Below are 27041 nucleotides of genomic sequence, written 5' to 3'. Positions count from 1 at the left end.
TTTTTTTTTTTTTTTTTAACAATTTATTTATTAGTGTTTCTGCAAATACAAATCAAAAAAATCCAACCCAACCCTCTAAGCTAACTCTAACCTTAAAGGTGCATTAAGGAGTTTTACAACATTAAAAATACTTATTTTCCACCATAAATATGTTACACATTTTTAATGATGTGTCCAATGTGCCCTGACATATTCATTACAAGTACCTGTAACAGCGCTAAATTGTCACTTGAAAGTTGCAGTGCCGGTCTGGCACCAGCATTTTTTTGTGGAGAATTTGAAAGGAATGACGTAATGTGCGCTCCGGCTGGTTAGGTTTCATTTTGTCCGCCATTACTCCGCCAGATGCTTAGTGAGCAACAACTGAGCAGGATCTTCCAGAAAGTAAGAACAGACTGGCTTCTAGCACTGCCACAGCTCCACACAGACTCCACCAGGTAGAAGAAACTTAAATTTTACTTGAGCGCTACTAAACGAGCGAGGAAGGAGTTCCTCTCTTCCGTGCACCGAGCCACAGGCACGAGTGTTTCACTAAGCTGCATTACGCCCAAAGCCTGCAGGGGGCGCTGTTTCGCATAAAAAGTGCAAACTCCTTAATGCACCTTTAACAAAACAAATTAAGATAAAACACAAATAAAACAGAAAATAAATTAGAGAGAAAAAAAGGGAAAAAGAGGGGGAAAAAAAGAAGAAGCGAATCAGTATATTTCCATAAGTATAATCTTGTGTGTCTACACACCTATTTTCATATATGCGTAGGTAAGCCATAATAATACGGAAATGGATAAATGAGATAAGTGATAACAGTAATAATAGTAATAGTAACACCGGACCGTGAGTGGCCCGAGAGAGCCTCAAAGCCTAGCAAGGATCAACAGTTGGCTGTAGAGGAGCAAACCCAGGCCTATTGGCTTGCCACATCCGGCACCCACCGCCACACCAGCAGCAGTGTTCAGCCAGTTCCCTGTGAGAGGTTATGAAGATACCCTTTAAAGTCACCCCAACATTTTTTAAAAAGATGAGTTTTTTTTCTTGATATTGAATAGAATTTTTTCAGAGGCCATGTATGATGCAATTTCCTTCAGCCACATTGAGGGTGGGTTTTCACTTTTCCATAATATTGCAATGCATTTATTTCCAGCAATTAGGGATAGCTTAAGAAAACGTTTTTTCCTCATCCCATCTAGAACAGATAGATCCCCGAGCAAAATCAGCCTTGGCGAGTGAGGGATCTCTATCCCTGTGATATCTTTAAGTGTATTAAGAACGCGGTCCCAGAATTGTTTCAGCTTTACACAGTCCCAAAACATTTGAATTAGACTCCCTACTGCAACTTTACACCGAGGACAAAGCTCAGAAATTCTACTATCCATTTTATGTAGTCTCTCAGGTGTAAGATACACTCTATGAATGAGATTGAGCTGAAGAAGCCTGTAACGACTATTAAAGGTAAAGTTTTGAGCTGTACTGCAGAGTGTTTCCCATTCAGGATTTGTAAAGCTGAAACAAAGGTCCTGTTCCCATTTTGCTCTGCATTTCAGGGTTTTATTGGCTAACAGATCTAGTATCCTGCTGTACATCAGAGACACCATGCCCTTCGGGTGTCGGATGTCTTTTAGGATATTGTCAGATACAGGAGGTTGTTGAGGTGTTACGCATCCACCTTGTTGGGAGCAGATAAAATGTCTGACCTGCAGATACTTAAAGAAGTGTACTGTTGGAAAATTGAAGGTGTCTTTTAACTGTTCACCCACCCTGGTTGTTGGGTAGCGCTATGGCAAAGGGGGGAGGGGGCCGTCGGGCTTCCCTTCCTGGACGGCCTAGTGTTCTGCGTTTGCTGAGCAGGCGGCTTGCGCCACCTTTCCGCAGCTTACCGCGTCACTGTTCAGTTGATTTTGCTGGTGCGCGGTGCACTCCTCACTTCTGTCGGGTGGTGCCACTATAGAGGCTGTTGAAGGAGGATGCAGCTGGGCAGCCGTTCCCTCTCCTGGACGGGGCCTTTGCTGAGACCCTGGCCGGTGGTTGGCGTTGCTGTGCAGGTGGGGTGTGCCCCTTCCTTCAGTTTACTGCATCGCTTTTGTCCTCTTACTTTCTGGCTGCTGTGTGTACCCCCTCCCCGCCCCTGGCGGTGGGACCGGTGGCGGCTGATGGAAGAGGGGGCTGCCGAGGGCAGCCGTCCCTCTCCTGGATGTGCCTCGGCCGGCTTACTGGCCGGTGATTGAGGTTTGTTTGTGCAGGTGACACGAGCCTCCTCCCTCGGCTTCTCTATGCTGCTGTTTCTTCTGGCCTGGTACTACTCCGACTGCACAGCAACGAGGGTGCTGCTGGGTGGCTGTCCCCTCTTTCCAGCATACCCCAGGTTGGCTTTCATGGGCTTGGTTGTACGGCGTCCACCATGCGGGCGGCGTACACCACCCTCCCCCGGCTTATCGTATTGCTGTTGTGTCGCCCTGTTGTGTGCACCCACCGTTCCAGCAGGCGGTACTGTGAGGGAGGCGGATAGAACTGGAGGCCGCTGTGCACCCCGCCTGGGGGTGGCTCTCTGAGCTGCCAGCCCGGTGATTTGCGCTGCACCCCCCGCTCTGGTGGGTGGTACTGCTATGGGGGCTGATGGAGGCGGGAGATGCTGGGCAGCCATTCCCCCTCCTGGACAGTGTACTATTCGTGCGCTCCTCATGATCCTTGCTGATGGCGGCATGGCTAGTGTTGGTTAGCCGTGGGTTGTAGGAAGCATGTGCTGTTTCCCCTGCAATTGGACCCCGTGGTGATGGCTCCCATGCGGTGAATGTTGGCTTCAAGCAGGTGGTGTCTTGTAGGACGGAAGGGAGTTGGGGTCGCCATGCGGCCGCTCTCCCCCAGATGTGGCTCCGCTACTTTGCTGGCATTGTGATGTTGCATTGGCTGTGCAGGTGGCATACGCCCCCTTCCCTCAGCTTCTCACTCTGGCCCGTCTTGTCCAACCACACTCTTGGTGTCGGCCCGGAGCCTGTAGCTGGTGACGACCCTTCTCCAGGCTTTGTACAGACCCTGCTGTTGTGGTCAGCTACCTGTTTGGCCAGCCTGCAGATTGTGTACCTGCAGGGGCCTCATGGCGCTGGTGAGCACCCTCTCCTGTAGGACTAAACCACCACGGATGTAGTGCCTCTGTAGGGGAGCTGTGCATTTGGGGTGGCTTACGGAAGCGACCCACTGTCCGCGGCGTGAGCTTGGTTTCCTCTGCTCCACAGGTTATTCCACAGCGGGGCATGGCGCTTTCTCAGCAGGAGGGATCTGCTGTTTCAGCACGGAGGCCGGTGGGGCACCCCCGCCCTCGCTATCTCTGTCTTGTCCTGGCCTGACTCACTGCTGAGCAGCTGTTTGGAGCCTGTCAGGTGGACCACCTTGAATGCTAGGGCACCATCTACCAGGCGGCTGTATGGTAGTAGGTGGAGGTTGGTTGCACAGTGGTGCAGTGGCCGTGGGGAGGACCCGGTGCTCTGACCGGTCCCTGTGGTCCTGGACTTCTACAGTCTTTTTGAACAAAGCCCGGTCCCCGTTCACCCTGAGGGTGTATGTGGCAGCGATATCTGCCCGCCATACATGGGTTGCAGACGGCACGATTGGGGGCCACACTCCGGTGTCGGTTCCCTCAGGGAGGCTTTGAAGCTCGCCCCCCTAGAGACTCACGGGCGCCCGCCTGGGATCTGCATCTGGTGCTGGAGAGCTTGTGTCAGCCTCCCTGTGAGCCTCTGGCAGTGGCGGGGCTGCAGTGGGTGTTGCGCAGGATGACGTTCCTGCTGGCCATTACCACTGCGGAGCATGTGGGGGAGCTGCTCGCTCTGGCTATTTTCCTGGCATGTCCCTGGTGGCATCCGGATGGGGCAGGCATCACGCTGTGAATGCCAATTCCTTCCGAGGGTGCTGTCGGAGCTGCAAACCTCCAACCTATGTGACTCACTCTATGTGAGGGTGTGCATTGCTGCTCCACCAGGGCGGTGTCCACATCTTGGGTCGCCCTGAAGGGGGTGCCCTTGGACGAGCTATGTGCTGTCACCATCTGGACGACGCCTGGCACCTTTTCCAGGTTGTACAGGTTGGCCATTGTACCTCCGCATCCTCTGAGGGTGGTCCTGGTCCCTGCAGAGGCTTCTCAGTGAGGTTGGTCTCTGGGATTCCTCGTGACTGAGTTGGCATTCGTCATTCCAGTGCTTTAAGCACCGCCTCTGGCGGTCAGTAGGGATGATCTAGAACGAGTCACGAATGTAACTCCGGTTCCTTGAATCCCGGATGACCGCCAGCGCGCTCTGTCATTTTGAATCCTCGTGGTTACGCAAGAAGATTCCGTAGGAGCCGATCCTGGGCGGAGACCTGAACCTATACAGTTCCTGGGTCACCCAGGTCTCACGAGTGAGGTTGTTGGTATACATACCCGAACTACGCATGCGCGAAGGAAACATTCCAGTGCTTTAAGCACCGCCTCTGGTGGTCATCCGGGATTCATAGAACCGTAGTTACATTCGTAACTTTCGTTTATCTTCTCAGTGCTCTCCTCAACGGCTGCTGGAGGCAAAAATCACAATAAAACAAAACACTATTGTGAGTCATGTCTTTACTGGCTTTCATTGTGATGCTCTGAGTCATTCACAACATAAAACACATGTTGAATATATTAAATAATCTTTAATTAAATCATAAAATTACATTTTAATGTAACATTACGTAACATCTAAATAATAATCTTGAATTCTTCATATTATGAAATATATATACTGTGCTGACACACAGGCACACAGGCAGCAGAACACTGGGTTCTCAGAGTGCTGTGAACTTTAGGTTCCTGGTTCGGGAGGCAGAGCCTTCAGTGATCAGGCTCCTGTCATGTGGAACCAGCTCCCAGCTTCAGTCCTGCAGGCCGACACAGGCTCCACTTTTAAAGTGAGGATAAGGACCTTTCTATTTAATAGAACTTACAGGGAGAGTTGGTTACGGACACTCTGGAACATTTTCCAGTTAAACTGAGCTTCTTTCCGTTCTCACCCGACCTTCAGTGATTCTCACCCTCATATGACACTTAACGTTCCCTCTCTGTTCCTTCCTGCAGGATCTCCGACAGTAAACCTGGAATTTCATGATATGAGCCTCTATCGTGTCTGCAGATTTATGACCATCTGTGACAATCTGTGTCCATGCCCAACTTTTATCTCGTCTCCTCCTCCGAGTCTGGTTCGGTTCTGCAGAAAGTCTCCTCTGAGTCTGGTTCTGCAGGGGTCTTCCTGTTAAAAAGTGACCTTTTCCATCATGTCCTCTCGGCTCATGTGGGATTGCTGGATTTCTCTCTGTAACAGTGTTTTCAGATGACTGTGTTGGATTAAATCAAATTTCCATCCTTTCAGAGCTGAAGTTTTCTAAATGTTCTGACTCCGTCACAGTCAAACGTACTCAGACTCTGACCCTGGTCTGGTTTATTGCTTCTGAAAAATCAACTTTTTAACAAATTGGGTCCCAGACGGGCTACAGACTTCTCCGTCAGCGACCACCATGTGTTGGCTGATCTGTGTGTGTGTGTGTTTGTGTGCTGATTCCCGGTGTGTATGGTGCGAGCAGCAGTTTGCGAACGGCCCTCGCCGTTACGTCTCTTTGGGCTTCTCCGAGTGGAAGGTGCTGATCCACTTCTGCGTGCGGGCCAGACACTGGTCCCAGTCGTACAGGGGGCTGTACTGGAAGTAGCGCCGGGCCTTGTCCGTCCCCACCGTGAAGGTGGTGCTGGCCACCGCCAGGGTGTAGCGGTTCAGCAGCGGCGTGTAGTTGTACACCGGGCTCAGGATCCAGCGCATGACGTCGTTGAACAGGGCGAGGAACCAGAGCAGCAGGAAGGGCATGCGGGACTTGCGGAAGTTGTTGACAGAGAGCAGCATCATATTGAAGTCCTCGTAGCTCTTGTAGGGCGAGTCGTCGTAGCAGAAGAATGCCTCGCCGCCCACTTCCTACGGCCGGTCCCTCAGGGCGCGTGCCGCCAGGACATGCATCCAGGCCACGTTACCTGACAACACAACACACCCGTCAACGCTGTGTTCACCATAACTAACACAGGTTCTCAAAGGACATCTTCAGCTGCAACGTTACATCAAATGCTAAATTTCTTCCTGTCACTTCCTGTTCAACTGTATGCCACACCAACAAACCAGAGGAATACAATCTCTTAAAACTTGACATTTCCCTTGAAATGCAGAAGTATTTCTGTGAGATCAATGCACTTCTGCTTTGAGTTTCACCCCGAGCTGAAGTTTTGCTGCAGGTCTGACCTCCACCTCGGTGTTTTTTGTTGTTGCCCGGTGAGGAAGCGTGCAGTCGTACCTGCGTACACCCTCCCGTGCTCGATGTGGTCTGGGATGCCTCCGATGACCACGCCCCCCTGCTGAACTGTCTGCTTGTAGAAGTCTTTCATCATTTCCGTCCCGGTCCTGTCCGGCAGCCATGCCGGACGCCAGTTTTAAATAAAGGCAGCAGCAGGAGGAGATTCAGTCTCGTCCTGCTGCTAACATTAAAATCTGTTCAGATAGTAAAAGGCTACAATCATACAATATTGCACGCCCAGCTGCTGAACAGGACAAGGGAAAAAAAAAAAAAAAAAAGAAGAAGTCCTTCATCAGCTGGAGGCCCTCGCCGTAGATCCCGGTGGGCCTCAGAGAGCAGGTGTACAGCCGCTTCCCGCCGCGCACCTAGACCGAAGAGGAGAAGCAGCGCAGGGCGTTGGGAATCGAACTCGACAGTGGGGGGATTTCATGGCGTTGGGCTGTAAACCATGTAGATAAGGTCCTGACAATCACTCTTCAATATAAAATAACCAACTGTAACATCATTATTTAGTCCCTTAGAGCTTCATGCAGCTTCATAGGATTGGATCTTTTTTTTAAATTCTTATGTCTGTGATCACTGCGGCCTGATCACGGTAAGATTCGTGCTGAATGTTTTCATTTGGTGTGTTCAGTGTTGTTTCTCTTGCTTCTATTCTTTTTATAGCCCCTGGGTCTGTTTCATCCATCACACAAACATTTGCAGTTTCCACCCACAGGATTTCAGAAGAGGAGCCGTTTGTGAGGCGCTCTGCTGTTTTTGGCCATTTTTCACTGCAGTCTAAAAAACAAAAAACTAATTGGAAAACTGGAAAATTTAGTATTAATCCCACTTTTCTTTGACATTTTAACTTCTCTCTATGCGAGTCTGTGACAAACAATTCATGAAAACAATTCATCACAGTTCAGTCTTTTCAATACATGCTCATCCACACACACACTTCTTATGTTCATTATAAATATATCTGTTCATACTTAATGGAAACAAATGGATTAGTCACACCCCCACTTTTAATGCCAATACCTACATTATTAAAGAATTAACATATTGCATAATATTAACATTTTACATTATTTATGACCCTGTATTTTCTTGTTAGTATTACACAGTAATGCCTATCAAATATTTGTATATATATATATATATATATATATATATATATATATATATATATATATATATATATATATATATATATATATATATATATATATTCATTTCTTCACATTATTGCTTATACTGCTGTGACACAACAAATATCTAAATATGTATTGATCCTCCAGAGCTTCCTGCTCCTCATGCAGACCGGAATCCTGAGGCGGCAGGTTTTTTCACTGCTCAGCAGCTAAAAGTGGATCTGACTGCCTGCAGCGGCTCCTGGCTGTTTGGCTCAGCTCAAGTCTTGTTTGCGTGTCGTATTTGTGAAGCGGGCCGCACCTCGATGCCGTTGGCCTCAGCACGATCTTCTCGGCCTCCGTCTTGCTCTTGGGATACGCCATGGTGTGTTTCACGACGTACGGCGTGTCTTCATTCCCCCTGCAGACAGAGAGGAGAAACGTTCAGCAAACATCCGCCTCTGCTGACTTTGTCACTTCAGAAGGGAAGAGACGTGGATCATGGTGGAACAGTCAGAGTCTGTCACATGTCGCTCGCCGGCTTTCATCTTCATCTTGTTTGCATTAGTAACATCTGAGAAGCACCGGCCTGCGCCACATAAACAAACACGGCTCCATTCCTTCGCTCTGACTTGCCCTCTTTGCAGTAACGCAGACTGAACCTTCACAGCGTCTGGAGCGCTGCTGCAGCTGAGCGCTACAGGCTACAGAGCCAGACGGCAGCAGACAGACGCCGGATGTGTGCCAACCACACGTCTCCCCCGCTGCATCCACAGGATAATGACAGTTTGATTAAGCTTTAAGATCCGTGCCGGCGCCAGCATCCTCCACATCGCTCTCGTTCCAGCTGCAGACGCAAAGTGAGGAGAGACGCTCACGAGCACAAAGAAAGGACGAAGTGGGGAGCACTGCTTGTCCAGCTTGGACAGGACTGGAGAAAAGAGCCATAAAAACCTCCAAATTTAAACTTTAAAGTTTGTTTTTGTTGTAAAGCAGACTACACGTGAGGAAAACTTCCACAAAACCAAACAATTACTGCTAGGAATGACTACAATATAATATCGACAAATTAAATACAAATTACAGGGAATTGTCAAAAAAAACCTCCTAATGCTGCTGCTTTATGGATGTTTTTGCATTTTATATCATATCTGCTATCCTTAAGAAATTAGGAAAAAAAAAAAAACAGCGAGTCAACATTTTTAGTTTTCTTGGTGGTTTGCCCTGATTGAAGCTTCTTGCTGGCCGGTTTTGGCCCACAGGCCGTATGTTTGACACCTCTGGTTTAAATGCATGTTGCATTGGACCTGTTGTTGGACCTTTGGGATTTTTTTCTCAAAAAAAATCTACAATTCACGTTCATTGTCAGATATGCAGTTTAGTGGAGATTCACAGGAATTCAAGACAATTATATTAATTTCAAGCTCAGGTGTGGCGGGCTGAGTGCCGCCTCGCTGTGCTGAAAGCACTGCAATGTTCCCTTCGCGCATGCGTAATTTGAGTATGTATACCAACAATCGTCACTCGTGACCCCCGGGTAAACCCGGAAACCGTATAAATTCTGGCTTCTGACCCGGATTGGGCTCCTATTTTCTTCTCGCGTCGGTTCGAGGCTTGAAGAGTTGGGACGTGCCTTTTTCGGCATTCTATGGCTCGGTTGCTGGGAGCCTTGAGACCCTGTTGGTCGGAGCTGCAGACGCCCTCCAGAGGCTGCAAGTGTGCTGACCTGTTCCATCTACGCCTCAGTGAGGAGGATCTGTGCAATCGCCGTCACGGTAAGGTTGCTGTTTCTGACTTTCTTGGTAAAAAGGATATTCGAGGACTGGAGCCGGTGAGCTCTCCTCTGCCATACACACGCCGCCGCCACCGCTCCGTGAGCATGTGGGGCTATGCTGCGGGCGTGGGGGAGCGGCGCTGAGCGCCACGCCATGACTGCGTTGTCGGCCGTTGCAGCTTGTGTTTGCCTGCTTGGTCGGGACGCTGGCTCTCTAGCACAGCCGTTCTCCAGCGGGCAGCGCTGCTGTTGGCAGTGGGAGCGGGTGCTGCGAGGCGGCAGCTTCCCTCTCCCGTGTGTGGTCGGCTAGGCAGTTAGCACCCCCTGTGTGATTCACTACTGTTGTGCATGCCATGCAGGCGGTGTATGCCTCTTTCCCTCGGTTTTCCGCACTGATAGGCACTTGTCAATTGCATGTGGTTGTGCAGGCGGCGTATGCCCCCTTCCCTCAGCTGCTGCACTGTTGTTTTTTGACCTGCTGTGTGCGCTCGAGCTGTGGTGCAGCAAAGCTGGGCGGGGGCCTGGTGGCTGTTCCCCCTCTGGCTGGGGATTTGTGTGCTTTGTGCCTGGTGATCACGGTAGGTTGTTCAGGTGGCGTATGCCCTCTTCCCTCAACCCATCGTCTTACGGCGTGGCTTCAGGTGAGGAAAAAGCCGAGCGCCTGGTGATGGACGGCTCTCACCGTTGTGTAGCCTGCGAGGTTCCCCTGCAGGCGGATGATGGCCACGACCTCTGTCCACGGTGCCTTGGCCCTGGTCACATTAGCGAGGCGCTCTCAGACCACCCCTGCATGAACTGCAGCTACATGCCTTACGCCCAGCGAGCTGCTCATTTGGTACAGGTGTCTTCGGCGGCTGAGGCAGGCCAGGAGTCCTTCTCGCCGGGTCCGCTGCCTGCCCCTCAGCCACAGTGGTCTAAACGTCACGGAGAGACCTCGGCAGAGACCCGACCGACGGGGAAGAGGCTGAAGTCCGAGCAGCAGCTCACCACGAAGGTGGCTCAGCTGCACCGGGAGCTGGAGGAGATGAAGACTGTCCTGCATGAGCGTGCACCTGCTTCACCTGTGGAGGAGGGAGCAGGGACACCATCCACTCCCCCGATGAGGATGTTATGTCCTTGGCAGCGTCCGCCTCACATTTTTGTGAGGTGGGCGGTGACTAGGGCTCTGTGGTTTCGAGTCAGGAGTCTGCCCGGTCGTCTCAGAGTTCTTCGGGTGAGACGGGGGATGAATCCATGCGGTCTATTCTGCGAGCAGCTCTGGAGCGTCTTCAGCTGCAGATTCCACCACGATCCAGCCTGCCGCAGTGAGCGCCTTCTTCAGACGCAGGCGCCCTCCATCTGCGTTTGTGGTCCATCCCTCTTAGGAATTCCTGAGGGAATTGCACTCCTGCTGGAGGGATAGCACCGCCCCCTCCAGAGTGTCTGCGGATGGTTGAGCCTTGGCGGCCATGCACGCCGGCTTGGAGCTGATGCCCGATGCTGAGCCGGCCATGGTGGCTCTCATCGTATCTGGAAAGCAGCATCTCAGATCTGAGGTGCGGTGCCCCCGTCCTCAGTGCCGGATCACAGACAACCTCCTCACAAGGGCCTACAATGCTGGTGCGCATGCTGGGCAGATTGGGAATTCCCTGGCCCACCTCATGCTTGCTCTCTTGGCCTCCCTGCAGGGAGGAGTCACTGATGCGGTGCTGCAGGCCTTTGCCCTCATTACACGGGACCTGGGGCGGATGATGCCATTACTGGTTTTGGCGTGACGCCAGATGTGGCTGGCGCAATCCCCCTTGTCAGAGGCCTCTCGTCGGTTTCTCCGGGGATTGGTGGTGGAGCCCAGACAGCTCTTTGGCTCAGCTGCCGTGGAGGTGTTGTAGAGGTTGGATCAGGCACGTGAGACCAGGCGCCAGTTGGTAGCCATCAGTAGGGACCGTGCCCCTCATCAGCAGCTTCGCCTCTGGGTGGCTACAGCCGCAGATTCCTGGGTGGTATCCGTCCTGACCCAGGGGTACAAGCTGCAGTTCCGACGCCAGCCCCCCGCTTTTCGCCGGGTCACCATGACCTTCATCGGGGACCCGGCACAGGCGCTGCCTTTGGACCAGGAGCTGGGCTCCCTCCTTGCCAAAGGGGTGATTGAGGCTGTGGACCCCCTGGTAGACCCAGGGGCTTCTATTCGACGTATTTCCTAGTGTCCAAGAGAACTGGGGGTTTTCGCCCCATATTGGACTTGAGAGGCCTCAACCACTGCTTACGGGCACTGCCGTTTCATACGCTGATGTTGAAGGAGGTCTTGCGTCTCTCAAGGTGACTGGTTCACTTCAGTGTATCTGCAGGACGCCTACTTTCATGTCCCCATTGCACCTCAGCACCGGCGGTTCCTTCGGTTCGCCTTCAGGGGCCGCCACTGGCAGTTTCGGGTGCTTCCCTTCGGGCTTTCCCTCTCGTCGTGGGTCTTTACCCGGGTCGTGAAGGCAGCCCTGTTTCCTCTGCAGACACAGGGTATGACAGTGCTCCAGTATCTGGACGATTGGCTGATTTGTGCACTGTCGCGGGTGCAGGTGGCCCTATCCACTGCCCGACTTTTTGTCCATGTGGAGTGGTTGGGCCTCAGGGTCAACCGCCCAAGTCCTGTCTGGTTCCTGTCCAGAGAATAGTCTTCCTTGGGCTGACTCTGGACGCTACGGTCATGAGGGCCTCGGCCCGTTTCGGAGGGGTACCATCGTGCGTTACGACACCTTTCTGCGGCTGCCGGGAAAGCTGACTTCCCTCACGCCCCTTGTCCCTCTGGGCCTGCTGTCATTGCGCCCCCTGCATAGGTGGTTGAATGGTTTCCACCTGGACGCCCGGTGGCATCACCACCGGAGGATCAGGGTGTCGCGGCGGTGCCTTGTCGCCCTGGCCCCGTGAAGGGACAAGGCTTGGCTGTCATGGGGCATCCCGCTGGGCACGGCCCCTGCCCGCCACGAGACCGTCACCTCAGATGCTAGTCTCACGGGATGGGGTGCGGTCTGGCACCACAGGACGGTGCGAAGTTGGTGGTCTGCCTGGGATGGCGCGGACCACATCAACGTGCTGGAGCTGCGAGCTGTATACCTGGCCCTCAGGCACTTCCTGCCCTACCTGAGGGGGCGGCATGAGGTTGTGCGGTCCGACAACACCTCAGTGGTGTTCTACATCAACCACCAGGGCGGGACCAGGTGGGACCAGGAGCCAGCCTGCGGGCGGCTCGCAATCAGTTGGCATACTCTCTCTCCTGCCCAATGTCCCCGTTCGGGGATTGGCGCCTACAACCGCAGGTGGTGAATGCACTCTGGGAGCGTTTCGGCAAAGCCGAGGTCGACCTCTTTGCCTTTGCAGAGGCGTTCCATTGCCCACTTTGGTTCTCCCGGGGAAAACCCTAAATGGTGGGATGCTGGGATGCGCTGGCACACTCTTTGCCGTGGGCCCTGCTCTATGCTTTTCCATTGGTCCCCTTAATCTGGCCTACTCTCCTCAGGGTGCTGCAGGAGGGGCACACGCTGCTCCTGGTGGCCCCCTACTGGCCGGGCTGGACTTGGTTCCCCCTGCTCCACAGACTGTCCCGCAGCGGCCCATGGCACCTTCCCTACAGGAGGGATCTGGCCTCTGTGCTGGGACAGCACAGAGGCTGGCACCCCTGCCCTCACCGTCTCTGCCTTTGTGCTTGGCTTCTTAGGGGACCGAGCTGCTGCTGAGCGGCTGTTCAGGACCGGTCCGGTGAACCATTCTCAATGCTAGGCCACCGTCTACCCAGTTGCTGTATGACAGCAGGTTGCAGTTGTTTGCGCAGTGGTCCAACAGCCGGGGGGAGGACCCAGTGCTTTTCCCGGTTCCAGTAGTTCTGGACTTTCTGCAGTCCCTCTTGGACAGGGGCTGCTCCCCGTCCACTCTGAGGGTGTATGTGGCAGTGATTTCTGCTGCCCATGCACCGGTCGCAGGCAGCACGGTTGGGGGCCACACTCTGGTGTCGGCCTACCTCCGGGGGGCTTTGCAGCTTCGGCCCCCTAGAGCCCTACGTGCACCAGCCTGGGAGCTACATCTGGTGCTGGAGTCTTTGTGCCTGCCTCCCTTTGAGCCTTTGGTGATGGTGGAGCTGCAGTGGGTGTCCTGCAAGACGGCGTTTCTGCTGGTCATTGCTATGGCGAAGTGTGTAGGGGAGCTGCACATACTGTCTGTCCACCCGACGTGCCTCAGGTGGCACCTGGATGGGGCAGGTGTCACGCTTTGACTGAACACCACCTTCCTACCTGAACGCCACCTTCCTGAGCTGACTTTATGATAACACTGGCGATGGATGAAAAAATACAGCCGAAATGTGCGATTTTGCAGAGATTATGTCCCGCGCTGAAGCTCCCTTGCCGTGGCCCCCGCTAAGTGCAGCTAAATCGGTTGGATCTAAATAAGTTCTGAAGGACTCCGAGATGCACGATGTTTGTCTGAGTGAGTATATGAGCATGCACACACCGAGAAATAAGGTCCAGGTGTCAAAAAACTGGAGTTACCCTTTAATTCACCTTTAAGGCACAATAATTTTTTTTTTTTGTTGTTGTTTGCTTTTTTGTTTTTCAGTGTTATTTCTATTTGAGTGAAATCAGAAAAGGCATTTCAAGTATTTAGTTAAAACTGCGATCCATGTTTATTTAGCACCCGGCCGAGAGCCTGGGAGTGTCTTCAGTGTAGGAAGGTCACGATGGAGGATCCAGCCTTCAGTTTTATGATTAATTTCTTCGAGAAAAGCAGGACGTTAAAATGAAATATTAGATACTAGATTTCTTTGCAAGTTTTCACCGACTCAATACCCTTTTATCCTGAGCAGTAAACTGTCAAACAGAATAAACAAAACCTCATCAGCCACACACACATGGCTGGACGTGTGTGTGTGTGTGTGTGTGTGTGTGTGTGTGTGTGTGTGTGTGTGTGTGTGTGTGTGTGTGTGTGTGTGTGTGTGTATGTGTGTGTGTGTGTGTGTGTTACTTCTCATAAACACAGCCTGTCGGAGCTTCACCTGAGGAAGTGGTCTCCGTTCATGTTGGGGCCGATCACGTCCATGCTGCTGGTGTAGACCAGCCGCTCCACGCCGCACTCCACGCACGCCTGGATCACGTTCTTCGTCCCTGAAAGCAGAGGAAACAGCTTTTAGCCGTGTAGCGGTCAGTGCTGCTGCCTCACGATTCGGACATTCCCTGGTTCCCTCCTGTGCAGAGTTAGCATGTTCTAGATTCTCCAATTACGATTTGGAACCATACGAGGGGGGACCCAAAAGAAACCGGACTAATTCTATTAATAAAAAAAATACAATGAAGTTCCAACTTTTGCCGCTAGATGTCGCTACAGGATAACCTCATGCATAACTGTGCCAGGTTTGGTCTTCCCCAGTGAAGCGGTTAACTGACAGTCATTGTGTATGTTGACAGAGTTACACCCCGCTCTTCGATTTTTCAAGATGGCGGATACCCACTGATATGCGTTCTGTCAAAACATTTTGCTTTTTATTGGGAAAAACAGCAGCAGAAACACTCACCATGTTGCAGACATTCTTTAAGAAGGATTCTTAGGGTGTATGAGTGGTTTGGGCCCTTTTAGAGTAATCAGATTACATCACGAAGACCAGGCACGCAGAGGACAACAATCCACTTCCAGAACAGAGGAAAACGTCACAAAAACTGAAGAAGACGTCCTGGTAGATCCACACAGGACTTTTGATGACATTGCAGATCTGATGGGAGTATTGTAGAGATCCAGACAGATGATCCTCAGGCGGTTATTAGAAGCAGTGAGACGAAGGCACCTGGAAATGGCCGCATCATAGCAGACAGCAGACCACAGGACGCCCCGTTACGCACAGAAATAGCACCAAATGTTGTGCGTAAAGCATATTTTTTGACTAAAACTGTGACCAGCCAGCCTCCCCACCGCCATATTCCCCTGATCTGGCCCCAGGCGACTGCTTTTTGTTGTCAAAGATGTAACTGGAGCGGCAGCGGAACGGCAAGGCAGGCATACAGGCGGGGGAGGGAAAATCGAAGTTGTATCTTTAAGGCACAGCTACGCATGGTTACGCCGACTCTTCTGAACAGTGAAATCTCGGGTGCAGCGTTGTATTCAAGCCAAAGGAGAGTATTTTGAAGGTGACAGTTTCAAATAATTGCGAAAATTAAAAAACAAAAAGTTATAATCAAAGTCCGGTTTCTTTTGGGTCCCCCCTCGTACAATTCTGATTGGTTCTAAGGATTCTCCAGTATACCTTTAAAGGTAGTCGCTGTTACGCCATCCAGCTGGATGAGACTACAGATGTTGCTGATTTGGCAAATTTGCTTGTGTACGTGAGATATGAATGTGACGGTGCAGTTCAAGAGGACTTTCTTTTCTGTCGATCTCTGGAGACCAGAACCACGGCCGAGCACATCTTCCAGCTGCTCATTTGTCAAAGAGAATGGACTTGATTGGAGTAAATGTGTTGGGGTGTGCACAGACAATGACCGGTCGCCACAGCGGTGTAACAGCCCGAGTTCGCGAGGTGGCAGCGCAGGTGCGGTGGACACATTGCAGCATACATCGAGAAGCACTGGCAGCAAAGAAGATTCCAGACAGGCCCGGCCAATGCATTCTCGTCTGTTTCATGTGCTCTGTGACGAAATGGGCAGCGAGCATGTCCAACTCTTACTTCACACAGAGGTAAGGTGGCTATCAAGGGGAAAGGTGCTTTTGCGACTTTTTGAGTTACACAGAGAGGTCCAGATGTTTTTACAGGACAAAAACTTCCCCTTGTCAGACGTTTTTGAAGATACTGTGTGGCTCAGTCAGTTGGCATATTTTGGCGGATATATTCTCTCATTTGAATGAACTGAATCTGGGACTACAGGGGCTCTCCATCAATGTTTGTGATGTGCACGACAAAATCAACACCATGCAGAAAAAGTTAGAGCTGTTTGAAATCAAAATCAAGACAGGCGATGTTTCCGCTTTCCCTGCCTTGGAGAGCTTTCTGACTGACAATGAACTAAACTTGGATGCAGAGGTCAAGAGTAGCACCGTGGCACACCTCATCTCGCTCAGACAGCAGTTCCATGAGTATTTCCCTGTGATCCCTGTGATGACTTATCCAATAATTTTGACCAAAATGCATGGTCACGGATATGTTTACATACCTTTAAAATGACAAAGAACTCAAATACACAAGTAATCCAATTTAAAATTCTGCATAGAATTCGTTATACAGGACAAACGATGTTTAAGATGGGTCTGTTATAATCTGATATCTGCCCATATTGCAATGATAACATAACTGACAGCTCCCTCCATGCCTTGTGGTCCTGCACACCAGTGCAGAGGTTCTGGCTTCAGGTGTGTGAAGACCTGTCAACATGGTTCATATGCAATATTTCTGCAACTCCCACACTGTGCCTATTAGGTGATTTGGGTGAAATTAACATGCCAATAAACTCTGTCTACACGGTTCTCACCATCTTGTGCATCGCAAAGAAAACCAGCCTTGTAAATTGGAAATCCAGAAATAATCTGAACAATAGGCAGTTTAAGAATCTCTTATTGGATCACATTAGCTTGGAGACGATGTCTGTCTGTTCAGAGGACCAATCATCTGAATCTGGTTCCCTCTGGTCCCCTGTGATCAGCTCCATCACTTCATGTAAGGGGAAGACGGGGGGCCTCGCCACTTTGGGGCTGCTGGTGGGGGGTCTGGGCTGCTTCGCTTGGGGGGGGGGGTGTCTTCACCTTGGTTTGGATGGGGGTGGGGGGGCCGCCGGTTGTTGGGGCTGTCTGGCGGCGGCGGGGCGGGGGCTCCGAGGGGCCTGGGCCGCTGGGTGCCGGCTCACGTCCGGGTGGCCGGGGTGTTCTGGGGCGGGTGTGTCTGGGGGCCCTGGGCCCTGGTGCCTGGGGGTTGTCTCCTCCCTTGAGGGTGAGGGGGTCGGCCTGCCTGGGGGCGCCGGTCGGCTCGGGCGTGCTGCCACTGGCCCGGGCCGGTGCATGCCCCGGTGTCTGGTTGCTGCCCTGGAATCCAGGGTATAGGGTGGGTGGGAGGGTGGGCGTGGAGGGTGTTGGTGGGAGGGGGGGATTGGGTACCGGGGGGGGGGGGGTGATATGATTGAGGTTTGTATGGATGTATGTGGGGCTGTGGGTATGTGTTTGGGTGTATATGTGTGAATGTGTGTGTGTGTGTGTGTGTGTGTGTGTGTGTGTGTGTGTGTGTGTGTGTGTGTGTGTGTGTGTGTGTGTGTGTGTGTGTGTGTGTGTGTGTGCGTTTTTCTATCCCACAAGGATAGGAAAACCTGGCACGATGTGCCTTGTGGGGACCTTTTTCCGGTCCTAATGAGGGGAAACAGTGTTTTCAGTCATTCACACATCAATATAATCAGCATCATGTTGTGTATAATTGATCAAAATTTCAAGACAGTCGGACAAAGTATGTGCTTGTAAGAAATTTTTATGTATTTTTCGGGGGGGTCTTTGCGCCCCTGCTGGCCAACGGTTATAAATGCATCAAAATGGTAATATAATTTTTTGCTTGTCTTCAGGCATAGAATTTTACTGCACAGTTTGGTTACTGTGGAAGAATGTTAATTTTTAGGTCTATGGTAGGGGGCGCTATAGAGTTGAGTTGTATTAAACTTTATGATGCATTACATGAGGACCATTATGACACATAACTGACTGTAATCTGAGTGTTCTAGGACAATGCCTGAGCTCGTGAGAGGCTGTCGAAATAACAGGAAATGAAGGCGTTTATCGACAGCGTGCTGTGAGGAGACCGAGCGACGTATCAAAAACAGCTGGCTGATTATTGAAAGTCAATGTGTCCAGATGCAGTGTGCTGAGTTTGGGCTCATTTGGAAGAAAGGAAGTAAGAGTTCAGTTCATTTGAAAAATGAAAAGCGAAATGGCGGCGAATTTTGTATCCAAGATGGCTGCCTTCCTGTTGGTCCCACAGATTTTCACCAAGAGAGTTTTCTGTTTGTCCCCTCATGCTCTGTCACTGGTGTGAATTTCGTGTTCCTACGTCAAAATATGCGCACTGTGTGAGCCATAGGGGTGTGATTGTAGGTGGCGCTGTTGAGCAAGTGTTGATCTGTCACTGTGGAGATATACATCTTATCGAATTTTTCGCCGGGCCAGTCGCGTAGATACCAAAAAACCCCACATTCAGCTATATTCAGGGGGTCAAAAATGCATTCTCGTGGGACAAAGAATAATCAGAAGAAACTGAGCAAGAACAATACCCATCGCCGTTACACTACGTGTTATGGCGATGGCTGATAATAGAAAGAGACAATAAGCAAAAACGAAACAGCACACACACACACACACACACACACACACACACACAAACCACCTCTGAATGTTCACCTCTCTCCACCGATCAAAGTCAGCACAACATAGTCAAACATAGTCAAAACACAACATCCCAACAAAAGGTTAAGTCACATTCAAGTCAGGAATACCGGCGTCAGCACACAGCTTTGGAAAGACTTCCTTCTGTAGCACTTTGACTTATTAGATTCTGATGTATGATGCATAAAAAGAGGGAGTTCACCACGAAAACTAATGTGAAGCAGGGAGGAAAAACTCCCTCGGAGACATTCTTGGAGCTCTTCGATCAGAAAGAGCTCGATCAACACTGGTGTTTGCACTTTAATCATGTTGACGCTGCATCAGGTGCCTGAAGCGGAATCCTTCACTGCTCTGTTTACACTGCACTGTTTTCAGCCTGCTGGTGTGAACTTTCGTTTGAAAGCTGCAGTGTTTTCAGTGTTTGTGGCTTCTCCATGTGCATGGTAATCATTTTCAAAATAAAGCTGAAAGAATGCAAAACTGAGGCCACAGTGACACCACTTGTGCCTCCTTCTCAAAACAGAGGAAAACTTTGTGCGTCCGTGAGGAAAATCATGGCTCACATGCAAACTGCCTGCAGGATTTGAACTTCATACAACAACACAATGAGAGAATGTTGCGTTCACCGGAGCGGTCAAGTCCAGCTCAATCAGACAGTGACGTTCGAGGTCTCCATAGAAATCCACGTCATCAGGAACGACCTCACTCAGCTTCCCTGTGACCGGTGAGACATTTAACCGGAGCAGCGACTCATGAAACAAGTGAAGCTGCTCCATGTTCTGAATACAGACGTGTGATCAATCCCACCGAGTGCCAGTAACTTCAAATTTAGTAACTGCTCTCAGGACCTCTTCTAAAGGCAGTGCAGTCATGTCATTTATTATTTATTTTTAAATAGAAAGTAGATCCTTCCCGGGAAAAGAAACTCTTGTGTTACATTACATGACTCCCTCAGTTAGGCTCATCCGGACAACATGAACAAGGCTGGATTATTCCAGTTTTGCAATGATACGTTCACGAAACTGTTATTTTATTGGCTTATTCAGTCACTGAGGTCATCTAAAGTTCCATCAGTTAGTGGGAGGAAGATGCTCTATAATCTGGATGTTAGAGGAGGAAGATGCTCTATAATCTGGATGTTAGAGGAGGAAGATGCTCTATAATCTGGATGTTAGAGGAGGAAGATGTTCTATAATCTGGATGTTCGCTCTTGATGACAAGAGGAAGCAGCAATAAAATAGCTGATTTAATCGAGCATCATCCAGACAGCTCTAACCTTCATATCAACTTCTATCAACAGTGTGTTAAAGTAGGCGAGGATAAGTCCTCACTCCTAAAAAGTCAGAGGGGCATTCCTCAGGGCTCTATACTGGGACCCTTACTGTTTAGTCTATAAATGACCTGCCTAAAACCTGCGCTGGAGCTAACTTCCAACTATATGCAGATGATGCAGTTTTTTTATGCACCCGCCAAGGCCCCAGAGCATGCAGCGGACATTTTGTCTGCATGTATGGCTGAGGTGAGTCAGTGGCTCACTCAAAATCAGTTGGTGCTAAACTTAACAAAGACGGTCTCAACGTGTTTTTCTATTAGAAAACAAAACATAGAACAAAATTTCCAAATAAACTTAGAAAATAAGAAGATTACCACTGTAACAGAATTTAAATATCTTGGGTTGGTCCTAGACCCCCAACTTAAATTCGATAAACACATTGAGAAAGTCTCAAAAACAGTCCAAAGCAATCTAAACTGTTTTAAATTAATTAGATCTTCCATCCCAAATCAGGCCGCCCTCCTGTACATGCATGCTATGATATTCTCACACATATCATCCTGCATGACAGCCTGGGCCCAGGACACTCCTCAGCCACTAAACGCATAGGTTCATTATACAATCAAACTGTAAAAACCATGGACAAAAAGCCAATCCGTACCCATTATTGCAATATCCTTGAGAAGTATAAATTGTTAAGCTTTGAAAGCGTTGCAAATTTGTGCTTTCTGAAGTTAATATTTAAATGTATTAACAATCTAGCACCTGAGCCACTGAGTTCATTTATTCAGAGACAAAACAGCCAGAGGGTCACCAGAGGATCTCCAAATCACAACTGTCAGGTCCCACATTGCAATACTTCATCTGGACAATCCGCTTTCTCTTTTAAAAGTGCAAAGTTGTGGAATTCTTTGCCGACCGAGCTGAAGACCATATCTGAGTTTCAAATTTTCACCTCTAGGCTTAAGTCTTGGCTTAAAAGTAATCAAGAGTGTACTCATTTGTAAATAACACTGTGAGTGAATGAGAAAATGAGTGTGAGTGTGTTAATGTTTTTCTATGTCGTATATAGTAGGCTTGTGTGTGGAGGGGGTGTATGTGTGTAATCGTGAGTTTTTAAGCATCTTTTAGATCTGCCTGTTTGAGGGTGGATTGTTATTTTGCGTAGAAAAGCCCAACTAGGGACAGCAGTTGTGAATTAGCTTTGGCTATAAACTCTGATGCATCACATCAGCTGCAAACATTGCTTTGTAACAATGTCTGTCTGCAATTGTCCCTACCAAATAAATAAATAAATATAAACTTAGAAAAAAACAAAACTAACAAAAACCAACGAGACCAATGAGACGGTTAACACTGTAAAAAAAGTCAAAAGTTTCTTTTCTTTCTCGATCTGGCCAATTCAGAAACTCGAAGCCTCAACTTCAGTTTTACATATTCCCTCTGTCGGTGTTCATAGCTGGGCCTGCGCTGGTCCCTCGCTCTCGCTCATTGTGTTCTGGGCTGGTGAGTGACGCCCGCCCTTGGAAAGCCCTCCAGAGCCACAATAGGCGTTGGTTTCCTCTGCATTAGCGGAGGCTGATTCACAGAGCTCGGCCGGCCGTGCACGCTTCCGCCCCGCCGCCGGCTCACCTGTCACGTTGACGGCGTAGATGGCGCTCTCCAGGATTCTGTGACACACGTCCACCAGGCTGGCGGAGTGGATGACCACGTCGACGCCGCGAGTCGCCTCCAGCACGCTGCTGTAGTCCGTGATGTCCCCCTGGATGACCACCACCTTGGTCTTCTCTGAGGGACACAAACAGGAAGAGACGCTGAGTTAAAACGGACAAAGTTGAGGATATCAGAGTCAAACTTCCTCAGTCTGTAACGGTGCTGTGGGCTTCTGGGAGTTTGAGCCTCTGTCTTCAGACAGTCTTACCAAGGTTATCATGCTCTAAAGAGCTGTGGTCCTCATGAGGCCCTAATGTTCTCCGAGTCTTGTGCTGTGAGGCATGGGGTTCCACAGGGGTCTGTCCTGGGTCCATTATTATTTTCTCTTTATCTGCCACCGCTGGGTCAGACGTTACGTTCCTTTGGGATCTCATTTCGTTGCTATGCAGATGATTTCCCGTTCTACATGTTGTTGGTTTTCCAGAACGGATCTGACAATGACCAACTTCAGGCTTGTCTTTCAGCTGTTGAGCAAATCGACTCTGTTACTCATTATAAAAACAGAATCAAAAATCCTGCTGTAATCTTTGGTCGAACTCTTTCATTTGAGTTAGATATTGAAGAGATGAGCAGAGATTATGTCAGAAAACAACAGCACAACAGACTGTGCTGTGATGCCCAGTTTTAGGTTTTCTTAGTGTTGAATGGCAGATAACTGGGTTGTTCTGTTTCAGAAGAAGTTGTGGGAGACTTAGTTTTTAATCTTCGCAATTGACAGTAATGAATGACAGTAAGAAAAAGAAGAAAAAAAATCAAGGAGAACAACAAAAACAAGACAAAGAATAAAAATGAGAACATAAATGAATAACAAGAAACAGACAGACTGTTTCATTCCTTTGGGATCTCATTTCGTTGCTATGCAGATGATTTCCCGTTCTACATGTTGTTGGTTCTCCAGAATGGATCTGGCATTGATGAACATCAGCTGTTAGAAGCTGGCTGTCAACTAATTTCCTGTTTCTGAACTCTGCTAAGATGGAAATGATGGGATTTTGACCTGCAAGACTCAGTCATCTGTTTGACAATTTGACTCTGTTACTCATTATAAAGACAGAGCCAAGAATGTCGGTGTAATCTCGAACTCTTTCATTTGAGTTAGATATTTAAGAGATGAGCAGAGATTATGTCAGTTGCAGAGCGCCGCGACGGAGCCAGCTCTGGGCGGCAGAGGAGGGTTTGGATTGTTGACCTCGAGGTAAAAGGTACATATTTGATATAATTCAATTTCTCCATGCGAGAAAATGACATAACCCCGCGCCTCTGGAATGAGCTTCCTCCGGACCTGCGCTCCCAGGACTCGGTGGACGCACTCAAAGAAATGCTTAAAAACTTGTTTGTTTCAGAAGGCTTTCTGGACCCCCAGTCAGCAATGTCTTGGCAGTAACACATACCGTCTATATGACTTCTTATCCTCTTGTTCTTATGTGCCGTGAAATGTTTTTTTTTTTTTTTTTTTTTTTTTGTGATTTTTACACTGTGAAGCACTTTGTGACCAATGTCTGTGAAAAGCGCTATATAAATAGATTTAATGTATTATTTATTTATTCATAACGCGAGTCAAGGTGTTCTTTCTGCCTTGCTAGGAGGCCTGGTGTCAGCGATCCACTCTTGTTGCTGCTAGCCGATCTCCCCAGGGCTCAAAACATACCTCACATCTATCTAACAACACATAAGATGAGCTTCGCGGGGCCGGTCGAGGAGGAGCCGACGAGCTCCAGCATCTCTCCTGTTGTTTTATTTTCTTCTAACCACAATATGATGAGGAATAAATAAATTATTTCAAGAATGTCCCTGTGGGATTAAAGCGTTTGTATTCTGCTCTGTTATGTAATATAGTTGATGGACTTGTCCTTCTGTTGTCTTTGGAATGGAGCTAACATTCCTGAAGATTAGTCGAAGCATGTGTCATACCGCTCAGGTGCTGAAGCAAGACATAACTACCTTGTGATAATTTGTAATGAATTTAAGATTTATTTTTAAACCCATTTAAACGGCTAGAGAGCAAAAGAAAGAAGGGTCAAGGCAGAACGGACTGGAGAATAATGTGGGATTAAAGCAATACGGCACACTGGCAACGTTCCAGAAGGAGAACCGTTTCTGCAGCAGTCTACCAAGACGGAGGCTCTGGTCTACCTGGTAAAACACACCTGACCTGCAGGGAAGCACGGCGGCGGCAGCATCACGCTGCGGGGAGCCCAGTCAGGATTCTGACCAGAGAACTCTGGATCATTTCCAGCTTCTCTAACAGCTGCTGGACCTGACGGACCAGACACTGACAGCGGTCTGAATGCAGTGGCGTCTCTGTCCACTGGCTCGTGCGGTGGCGCATCGGGACTCCGTTAATCCTGTGAGGCGATCTGAGCCACTGCGGCTCGACCGCTCCAGTTTCATCCGGTTTCCAGAACGCTAAGGGGGTCACCAGATAGCTGGGGGACCGGCAGATCCGGGACACCGCGTGCTCACCTGTACTGCGGATCTCCGCCAGCTCGCGCTCCTGCTGCAGCAGCACCTCCAGCAGGTGTTTCCCCAGGAAGCTGCAGCCCCCCGTGAGCAGGTACACCGGAGACATGGTGCATTCACACACACACACACACACACACACACACACACACACACACACACACACACACACACACACACACACACACACACACACACACACACACCATGGAGGAGGAGCTTTCTCTGGCTCTTCCCTTCAGATGAGTTACATCAAGTTATTCACTCTTCCGCAGTTTTTCACCACTAATCAGCTCCTCATGAAAATATCTCGCTTCATCAGTTATGTGTCAGTTTAATGTAGAAACTAGAATTTGGCACTCAGAGAGCACAGACCTCCACCACAGGTCAAATCAGTCATCAACAATAAGAACACCATATATAATAAAACAACATTGTGATCGGGGTGTGATCGGAGCGGAGCGCTGCCGTGCAGTGCGGAACACACCCATGCCGCACAGGCCCCCTGTCGGCGGGCCTGCCCAACTATCTGAAAGACTCCCTATCTCTCAATGATAAAGAATCCTTTAAAAAATTCCTGGATCCAGACAGTGATCTGGATCATCACCAAAACTTAATGGATTCTAAGTTAGCCCAAGACCCACCATTCCACAAAGTTTCATTGCAATCCGTCCATTACTTTTTCCGTAATGTCGCTAACAGACCAACCAACCAACAAACCGACGTGATTACATAACTTCTTTGGCGGAGGTAATTATTCTAATAGAAATATTACAAATTACACCATGTAGTATAGAAAGACTTATTGTCCAATATTTTATATTTTTTAGACCATTTCTGTCCAAAATATCAAGAAACAGCATAATATTAAATCTGTAATATAAAAAGCACATCATATACAGTGTTTAGAGCCAGCGCCCACAGACTGCGGAACGGCTCCGCTGCGCCGCGCAGTTCACAGCACTCACGTAGCAATTACGCGCCCATTGAAGTCAATGAAGTTGCAGGCAGAGCGCCCACTGCCCGGCGAGGGCTGTCCAGCGTCCGCCCGCCGTCGTACTGCGGACCGCTCTCCGCACAACTTCGGTCCAGGTCTATTTTTGCCGGAGGCGCAGCGGAGCCGGAGTCAATTTCCCATAATATCAAAGCAGCAACAGGAAACCAAAAGAGTGCAACATCCGTTTTATCAAAACAAATTACTACAAAAGTTGAATTTTATCAAACGATCTTTCAAACGGGTGTATATCTGAGCGGCGAACTCATCGTACGACAGGGCTCGCGTGGCATTACAGAAACTTCCGTACCTCGCTGATCTCAGCGTTGAGTGATCGGGTGTTGATAAATGCGGCGGCTGAATTTGATCGTCATTAACATGTTACGCCCTGAAATATTCATAGTTCCGAAGCCACGCCCACTGAGGTCAAACACAGAAAAAGAGCGATTTTGGCGAAAAAAGAAACTTTTGGGAGCTGAAAATGGATCCTGTCAGGTCTGAGGTGGACGTAAATCAGGAGGAGTGCTTTGGAAGAATAAAAACTGAAATTCCTTCCTGACATCCTTCCTGGAAATAAATGATTCCTCAAAGGTAGGTAGGACAGGTAAAGCTGTCCTAAGAGGAATCATCATATCATACTCTGCCTTTAAAAAGAAAAGAAAGAAAGACAACAAGAATCTGAGTTAGAAGAAAAAAATCTAACTACTTGAAATCACCAATGCAACTAACCCAACAGAAGAAAATGAGAAGAAATTAAGACAGTATAAATTAGAAATTAACCAAATACTGAATAAGAAAATCAGCTTTTTAATTAACAGACTCCGGCAAGAAAACTTCCACTTCCACCACATCAATTAACAATCAACTAACACAGTCCCATCAACCCCCTCCACCAGTCCTTTCACTCGGACTCACCCACTGAACAGGAGTCCACCGTGGGGTCCGGAGACGCTGCTGCAGAGTCTTCATGGTGACCCTGTAGTGGCGACAGTGGCATCCGGGTCTCGAGGCCAGCTGCTGGAAGTTTCCCCGCTCCTCTCCGTGCGGGGATGGAGATGGTGACCGTCGAGAGAGGGATAGAAACCTCACTCCCCGTCGCGGCTGACGTTCCTACGTAAATCGCGGCTCTCTCCGGCTCTCGCTGTCCGGCCGGCGCGGCGAGGAGCCAGCAGTGGTGTCTCGGGTCCCCCGCTCCCGTGGAGACCATCCCCTGTCACCGTAGCCTCCCTGAAGCCTGCGCTGCGGAGTCTGGCCTCTCGTGTTGTCGTCCATCCGGAAGTCCCTGGAGATGGACCTGCATCCAAACCCACCACAAGTGCAGTAACAGGCGCGCCGCTGCTCTGTGCTCCCCCAGGCCCTGCTGACGAGCCCCAGGAAAAGGGCAGCCACGACCGTCACACTGGGTTCCACAGGCACGTGCTCTCAAATCCCTCACCTCCGTTTGTAAATTGTCCATTCTCGAGGTGAGTCGTTCCATAACATGAACAAGCTTCTCTGTGGCGTTAGCATTACAGTCCAACACACCTGGTGATGTTGGATCGAGAGCGGCCACAACAGCAGGATGTGGGATGGAGTAAGGCACTCAAGGCGTGCCTGCCCTCAGAGCCTGCCGGCCCGTTCACATCGACCTGCAATAATCAAAGCTTCCTCCACATCCGTTGCCCCCTGTTCATGACACAGCTTGGAGGGCAGGGTCAAGTTCAGCGAGAAAACATCTAAAAGTCTCACCGTTTCTGGCAGCTCTGTCATAGTCCGGAAAAGCCTCGGCCACGAGCCTGGAGATGTCGGCTGCATAGACCTCCAAACTGTCATTTGGCTGACGGGGCCGAGCAGAGATGCACGTCTGGAAGTACAGGAGGAACTGTTTTTGTCCAAATGCGCCCTTTAACCTCTCCATCACTCGTTCATAATCACATTGAACATCCGGCGGTAGAGCAAGCCGCGCCGTCCAGCCTCGTAGGGAGGAGATTCGCCAAAGTGGCGGTGTAACTCCTGCTCCTGATCCCGCTCGTCTGGGCACAG

At 49.7% G+C, this 27041-nt stretch overlaps 1 pseudogene; it reads right to left on the bottom strand.

Annotated features, from left to right (window-relative positions):
* Positions 1-5146: 5146 nt before the first annotated feature.
* Positions 5147-24134, bottom strand: LOC115387446 (3 beta-hydroxysteroid dehydrogenase type 7-like; annotated as a pseudogene).
* Between the last annotated feature and the right edge of the window lie 2907 nt (positions 24135-27041).

The sequence above is a fragment of the Salarias fasciatus genome, chromosome 4 (assembly GCF_902148845.1).
Source record: "Salarias fasciatus chromosome 4, fSalaFa1.1, whole genome shotgun sequence".
Classification (NCBI taxonomy): Eukaryota; Metazoa; Chordata; class Actinopteri; order Blenniiformes; family Blenniidae; genus Salarias; species Salarias fasciatus.
This window is presented reverse-complemented; position numbering and strand designations above follow the sequence as displayed.